General features: G+C 32.5%; 1 long non-coding RNA gene across 1 annotated transcript in view; it reads left to right on the forward strand.

Moving 5' to 3' along the window:
• LOC135847613 (uncharacterized) overlaps positions 1-6677 on the forward strand; it is a 149648-nt gene extending 142971 nt beyond the window's left edge. The window contains exon 3 of the long non-coding RNA XR_010559204.1: positions 6395-6677. This is a non-coding gene — a long non-coding RNA (uncharacterized LOC135847613). The remainder of the gene's footprint in view (positions 1-6394) is intronic.
• Positions 6678-7385: the final 708 nt, after the last annotated feature.

A 7385-nucleotide genomic window follows, 5' to 3' on the forward strand; every position in this document is an offset into this window, starting at 1 on the left:
AAAGGGGAGGTGGTGTGGATCTGAAATTTTTCACGCGGTAGTTTCTCGATGGTACCCACCTTCCATGCTAGTATCAACCCGAACGCTCTCGGAAGCCATTTCACCCCTCCTATGCGACGATAGCTTTTTTGTGTTTTTTAGAAAACCCCTCTCATTTGAATGGTTCTAGCCCCACCCCCCTTCGGGGTAGAAGGAAAGTTGATATATCACTAGATCGGAAATTTCGCGTAGAATAAAAAAGTACTGAACTGTTTTTGACGTAAAATCAACCCCTGAGGAGAAAACTGCGAAAAACCCATTTCGGGGGGGTTCAGCCCCCCATAAAAAAATTAGCAAGAAGGGTACGGGGTGGTAACTCTTGGGAATTATTCAGGGGGTCACCCTCGACAATTTCCCACCAAAAAATCTTTGCTAGGTAAAAATGTTTTTTTAAATGCTAATTCTCCTGTATTATCTAGCGGCGTACATATTTTTTTTAGAAAAATGGTGTAATTTGGTTGTTGAATCTTATTCTACATACAAACTGTATAGTAAAGTTGCAAAGCACATTTTATATGATTTATCTTCAAAGTTGCACAACCTCTTGAATGTTGAATATTGCAGAAAGGTTTAATTTAATCCTGTCATTATTAAAAAATTTTGAGGGAGACACAATGAAAAGGCTATTTAATTAGGAACTTCAAAATTTGATAAGATATACGAAAAATAATAATTTTCAAAAGGCTATAACGCCTTCAATTTTCTGCATAATGATAAATTAACATTATCGAATTTATGGAGCTTCGAATGATCAACAAAAAATATGATGTTCGTGTTCGGAACTGAAATCGCTAGATTGATTTCAAAATTGTAATCAATCATAACCCCTCCAATATCAAAGGTTCTAAAATGAGGCTTTCTTTATGCTCGCTTCAATGTTCTACAATCTACATCCATGGTGTGGTATTGCAATGTTTAAGGGCTTCTGAAGTCCTGAAAAGTTAACATTTCAAATTTCATAACTTTGCTCCTATAATTTCAAGGGAAGGCAAACCAATTTACACCTACATAGTTTGGGTTTCTTTGTTTTCAGATGAATCATACATTATTATAGGAAACCATTCAGATTTTTTTTAGATAACATTTCTAATCTTAAAATTGTTTCCAGCACGACGAAATACAAAGTGTTTTACTAGAATTACCATGGTACGAGCGAAATTTGAGTTTTCAAAAATGCTATTTGGCTTTTTTCATCATCACGGAGAAAAACCAAACATTTTCTGTCTGCGGTTTGTACGAGATGAATTTGAAATTTTTTGCTGCAAATTTGAATCGTCTTTATTCACTTGTAAACCTTTTGCTATTGAAATTTAAATCTTGAATACTTGTAACACATAATGTAGATTATTTAATAAATGAATGTAGTTAATTAATCTCAATTATTTTAGAAAAAATTTGAACGTACCTAGTTTAAATTTTTTGTCAGATTTTAGTAGGTAGATACCTACTTACATTGATTACTACCAATCGATTAGAATTCGATTTTCAATATTTTTTGCGAGAAGTGTATTTATTTGTAGATATCAAAATTAAATGGGTAACAAAACTTGTACGTGATCCTTTATGCACCTAGGCAATACCTACATACATATTTCGTTCCACTGACTCAGTCAATACTTTTTGCATAAAGGTACACTTTTTTAAATTTTCGCTGACAAAATCGAACTGAAGGCTTCAAGATAACTATAGCATTCGAGTGAAATTCGGTTAAAGGGAATAAATACTAGCCGCAGAACTAATATTCATCATTTTTACAGAAAAATATGTATTTAAACATTTGTTTGAAAAAGAAAAATGATTTGGAACAACACCGGTACTGTACTTCAACCAGAGACAGTTTTTCAGATTTTTTAGAAATGTACTTTAGTCACTTTTTATCCAAGGATCCTTACTTCTGATTGATTTTAATATTTTATTAATGTTTCATGTGAACAGAAAATGTGAAGAATTATTCGAGATTGTTTCATATTTTTCAATACCGAAAAATAAAAAATGATGAAGTCAGAAGTAAATTGCTACATTTTGTAAATTATTTTAACATATTGTAACTTGTAAGGTTGTAAGTATGTACATATGTACCTGTAGTTTACTTTGATGTGGATTATGAAAAACTGTTAATAAAGTTGCCTAATAACTTGTTTGTCGTAAATACGATTTTGTTTATTGGATTTACGGCAAACTGTTTATGCAATTTATATAACACGCAGCTTAATGCCGGAAAAGTAATTGAAATGATGAAAAAATTTTTGCATTGCGAAAAAGCGCCAAACAACACCGAAATGTATCATTTTTAACCTTTAAACATATTTTAGCACTATAAATGGACGATTTTCAAAAAAAATAAAAATAAAAATTCTTCAGTTTCTTCGAGGTGTTTTGATACGGAATAGCTGGCAAAGTGTTCTACTGTGATGTAGATTGTAGGTATAAGTCCCAATCGAGTATGAGCGAAAATAAAGACATTTTTGGTGATTTAGAATAGAAAGGGGGTTTTCGCGATTGAGCTAAAAGTCGTGTTTTGGGGTTCTCTTTAAATGACCAAAAGCTTTTTTCCGGAAACTGCTTGGTTTTTGAATAAATCGGTTTTTAGTGTTTCCTGAAAACCTGAAAAAGTGAACTAAGTCCCTTTCGATTCTCACCGATTCAATTATGGTTTTTGTGGAGATATTTTGGTGATTTTTGCCCATAAACTCTTCTTGGAAAGGACAGTGAGGGGAGGAAGGTCCAGCAGAAAATTACTTTCATGGTCAATGTACATACTAACAATGGATTATCGAAAAACATCGTGTTCCGAATCACCCACACACCTAAAAAAATTCGTTGGGTAGTTGTGAATGCTTCAGGAATAAGGAACTTGATCAGTTCCATGGTCCATGGATCATGCAAAAAGCATCTTACCCATCTTGGATCATGGATGTTGATGTTTGTAGAGAAATCAAAAATTGAACGTGAATTAAAATGAAGGCTAGGTGTTTGAACTTCTGATTAACGAAAACCAGAGCTCCTCTACATGCGCTTGGGATTAACAGGGCGACTAATCCCCAATCACCCTAATTGACCTTACCTCTAAATTGAGGCAAAATCGAAACATTTGAAAATTTTTAAATTTTTCAACTTTGACCTCGATCACGGGAGGGGAGGGGGTCAGACATTGACCAAAAAATTTGGAATATTTCGTAAGGCTTAATCAAAATACAAAAAAAAAGTTGGAGACGATCCAACTTAGTACCCCTGCTTAAAAATTTACATGAAAAATTATTAGGTAGGTAGGTATACTAGGTAGGAAAATATAAGTAATTTTTTTTCATCAATTTTCTTTTGCCATTGCGTACTATGAGTAGGTATACAAGAAAACACGCACAAATTTTATTTCAAGCCTGTAATCAATCAACAACAAAACCAAAAAAAAAAGAAACTCGTACGTGCACAGAAAAGAATAAGCACATATTATTATGATAACAAAAAAAAAACTCAAATTGACAATTTTTTCATGAATCATCTTTCTTTGTTGCCGTGTTTGGTAATTTGGTACGTATTATATGCACAAATATTTTCTTGGTAGAAATAAACAGGTACAGGAAGCGGAAAAATTCACAAAATTCAAAATGTTCTTCGCATTATCTATACCTATAACACATAATTGAAGTCTGTAGAGTTGTAATTTTCTCAAACAATTTCATCGCCGAAATTCCGTAGGAAATTTCCAGAACATGAAGAAGTACCATAAGACAAGTAGGTACATATGTAGGTAAATAGTAATTCTTCGAATCAGTCTCATGAAGTCCAGCAGCAACCACAAACTATCCATTGTGAGATGGAGTGATGTGAAAAATTTTGCAAAAAAATAATTCATCAATCATGGGTGTTTCAACAAAAGAAGTAACAATATTACGCGGATTCATACGTTACGGACTTTTCGTATGCGGTTTACCAACAAAAATTAATAAAATAGCGAAATATGTCTATCATATCGCGACCTTATCGTGTTACATGTTTTTCATTTTAGGAAATTTAGTAACCGTTATCAACAGCTCGGGAAATCTACACAGATTATTAGCGTCAATAAGATTGCTATTCAGTCTGAGTATAGTAATGATTAACTTGTACTTTTATATTCATCGACGTCTCGTGACAGATTTTTTTTCCATATACGATGAAAATTCGTCAAATTACATCGGCGACGATGAAATCAAGGTGACAGCCAAGATGTTCCTCAAAAGTCTCATAAATCATATCATATCTTTCACCGGATCGATGTTGATGGGTGCACTTTTTGCACAAATATTCTTGAAACGTTCGCAAGATACGTATTTGTACGATTTTTTATATTTTTATTCGTGCGGTTCTGCGGATAGAGAGCCTATCATAAAGTTTTGTTTTGAAAGAAGAAGCTATGGGCATTTTATATTGAACGAAATCATGGAAAATTTCATCTCTTTTTATCAAGGCCACATCGTACTAACAGGTCAATTGCTAATTACAGCTGTACTAAAGGGTGTTGAAGCAAAACTAAAAATGTACGACGATCGTGTGTCCATGTACATCGAAGAGGTCAAGAATATGCATGAATATGATCGAAATGATTTACTTCAGCTTGTAGCTATCATAAAATACCAACAAAATATTTTCAGGTACCTACTAGGCACTAATATACAACTTGAATGTAACTACATTAAATACACTATTACTTATTTGCTCGATTTGCAAGTATAACGTAATATTATTCTACAGACATAATCAGGCTTTCATATCAATCTCAAATTTGCCTTTCACGATACACATGATTATCCTGTACATAAATATTTTATTCACAACTTTAGCCATCGGAGGACAGGTAAAAAAATACATACTTATGTAGTTTTTTAAATTCAGTAGCCACCAAAAGTCTTTTTCTTCGATAATTAATTTATAATACAAATTCTTTTACAGAAATTCAGATCTTCATATTTAAACGTCAGGTTCATCTCAGCGGCAACTTTTAATCATTATATTCATTATATATTTTGCAAAAGTGTTTTCATCATTGGACATGCCGTAAGTATCTACACAGTACACTCATAATTTTAATATTGAAAAGGAATACCAATAGGTGAATAAAAAAATATTACTAGGTACAACGAACCCGTATATTTGAATACCGATAGAGACTTTGTAATTTGCAAACGCTATTTGGTGGAGCGTCCAGCTCTCAAGTCTCAACTGCGCACTTTAGTTCAAAAATCGAATAAGGAAGGTTCCCCATAGAAGGCCTAGATCACAACTACATTTCTCCGTTGGTATGCGAGCAAATCGCAAAATACCACCAGATGACAAAAGACCCTTCTAATCTGACCTTCAAATATGATTTCACCTTTTTCTAAATATTTGACCAGAAATTATTTGAGTTTCAGTGCGGTATTGGAGTACATTACTTTTCAGTTTAAAAAATGCTACACATTATTCTCTCTTTGTGGATGCTATGGCAGTTTTTCTTTGACTTACAAATTCCTCCTAAGAAGACATCTTTCCACTCGACCATTATAGCTTCTTTTTTTTTTTTTGGACGATCTTGAGAATATCAACCATCATCGTAGTAAGCAATAAAAATCAAAGCAGTTGTTGAAAGTTCAACATTCGGAAACAAACTGCACTCAATTCAAGTCTGATGTCAAATTATTGAAAAATTGTCACTTTAGAGGTATAAAATACATCAACTAGCGAGTAGGAATGAGTTTGAGCTGGTTTCCCTTTCATCTTTACTCGACTCTGTATATCAATAAACATCTTTGTAACAGTTCAAAACTGCTGGAAACTACTCAGTTCCAATTCATTCAGGAGCGGTGGAGGAAGGGATGTGGCTCAAAAATTTAATAGGCTACACTAAATTTCAGCTTCTCAACGTGTTGGTTTCGCTTTGAGAAATTGAAATTTCAATTACAATGAATGTTCTCTTAAGCTATCCAACCGTTTTTTGTACCTATTGGACACCATTTGAGAATCATTAAGGCGGAGGGAATAGATTAATTTTCATTCAATTCGGATGGGTAATTGCTGAGTAATTGCAATTTTAGTTCATTATTTTAATGCATTAAATCCTAAAAAAGGGAAAAGGGGACTTGTAGAACACCTGCCGCTCATTGTACCCTACTGTACCCCCAGTCTATTCCATCACCAGCTGTGTTTCATTGTACCCTGTTACACCCCCGGTCTGTTAGCTGTAAGCTGTAAATTCCAAGTGGGAGTGGTTTGGTGGGGCGTTTACCAAACAAATATATTATTTTAATGCCCTAACCCTCGTAGCGAATTCGTGGCTGAGTGGTTAGGGCATGTAGGTAGGAATAGGAAATTTAGGGACCCAGGTTCGAATCCCCGTGAGGTAAGTAGGTAGGTGACGGATTTTTCATAGGAAAATTGGATAGGTAAATGCTTTGGAGTTACCTATGTAGTACATGATAATGGGGCAAACATAATGCTGAAATTGAGTTATGTGAATTATGATATCATTTGCTAACTAAAAATTCATTTCATTAATTTTTTGTCTACCTATAGCCATAAGTATAGTAAGAATTACCTTGACATGAATAATTTTTAACTTTTTACTTATAATTTAAAAATTACTTCAAAATGAGTAATTAAACTAATTTTTGTACAATTGAAACATGTAATTTTTATTATCATGATTTAGTAAAAATTATTAAAACAAAATGATTTTTACTATTGGTACCTACTCGTATAGCAAAATTTATTAAAATGATAAGTTTTACAATGCGATTACAGTAAAAATTATTGAATGGGATCTGGTACTTAATTGTGCTAAATACCAGTAGGTATTAGTTAAATTTTTTTGTAAAAATTACCCATATTTTTTTCGTGTAATTTAGAGGCAATGCAAATTCTCAACATATTTTATAAGATTTAATTCTTAATTTAGAATAAAAAGCAAGTTCTGAAAATTGGTTTGAAAATTTATAAATTTGAAGACAATGGAAATTCTAAAAAAAATAATATGAAAATTTGTATTTAGAGACGCTGAGAATTCCATAATGTGAACTTGAAAATTAAGATGAAATAAGTATTGTAATATTTATGAAGAAGATGAGAATTCTGAAAAATTGGAGGCAATGTAAATTCCAAAAATTGAGTAAACGTTTTACAATTTGTGGACAATATGAACTTGAAAATTGAATTTGAAATTTTTTAATTTAAAGACAATAAGAATTCTGAAAAATTATTCAAAATTTGACTTTTTAGAGGCAATGTGAATTCTAAAAATTGATTGCAAATTTCCTAACTCAGCAGCAATGCAAAATTCTGAAAATTTATTGAAAACTTTATGAAATTGTAGCGATGGGGAATTCGGGAAATTG

The sequence above is a fragment of the Planococcus citri genome, chromosome 5 (assembly GCF_950023065.1).
Source record: "Planococcus citri chromosome 5, ihPlaCitr1.1, whole genome shotgun sequence".
Lineage (NCBI taxonomy): Eukaryota > Metazoa > Arthropoda > Insecta > Hemiptera > Pseudococcidae > Planococcus > Planococcus citri.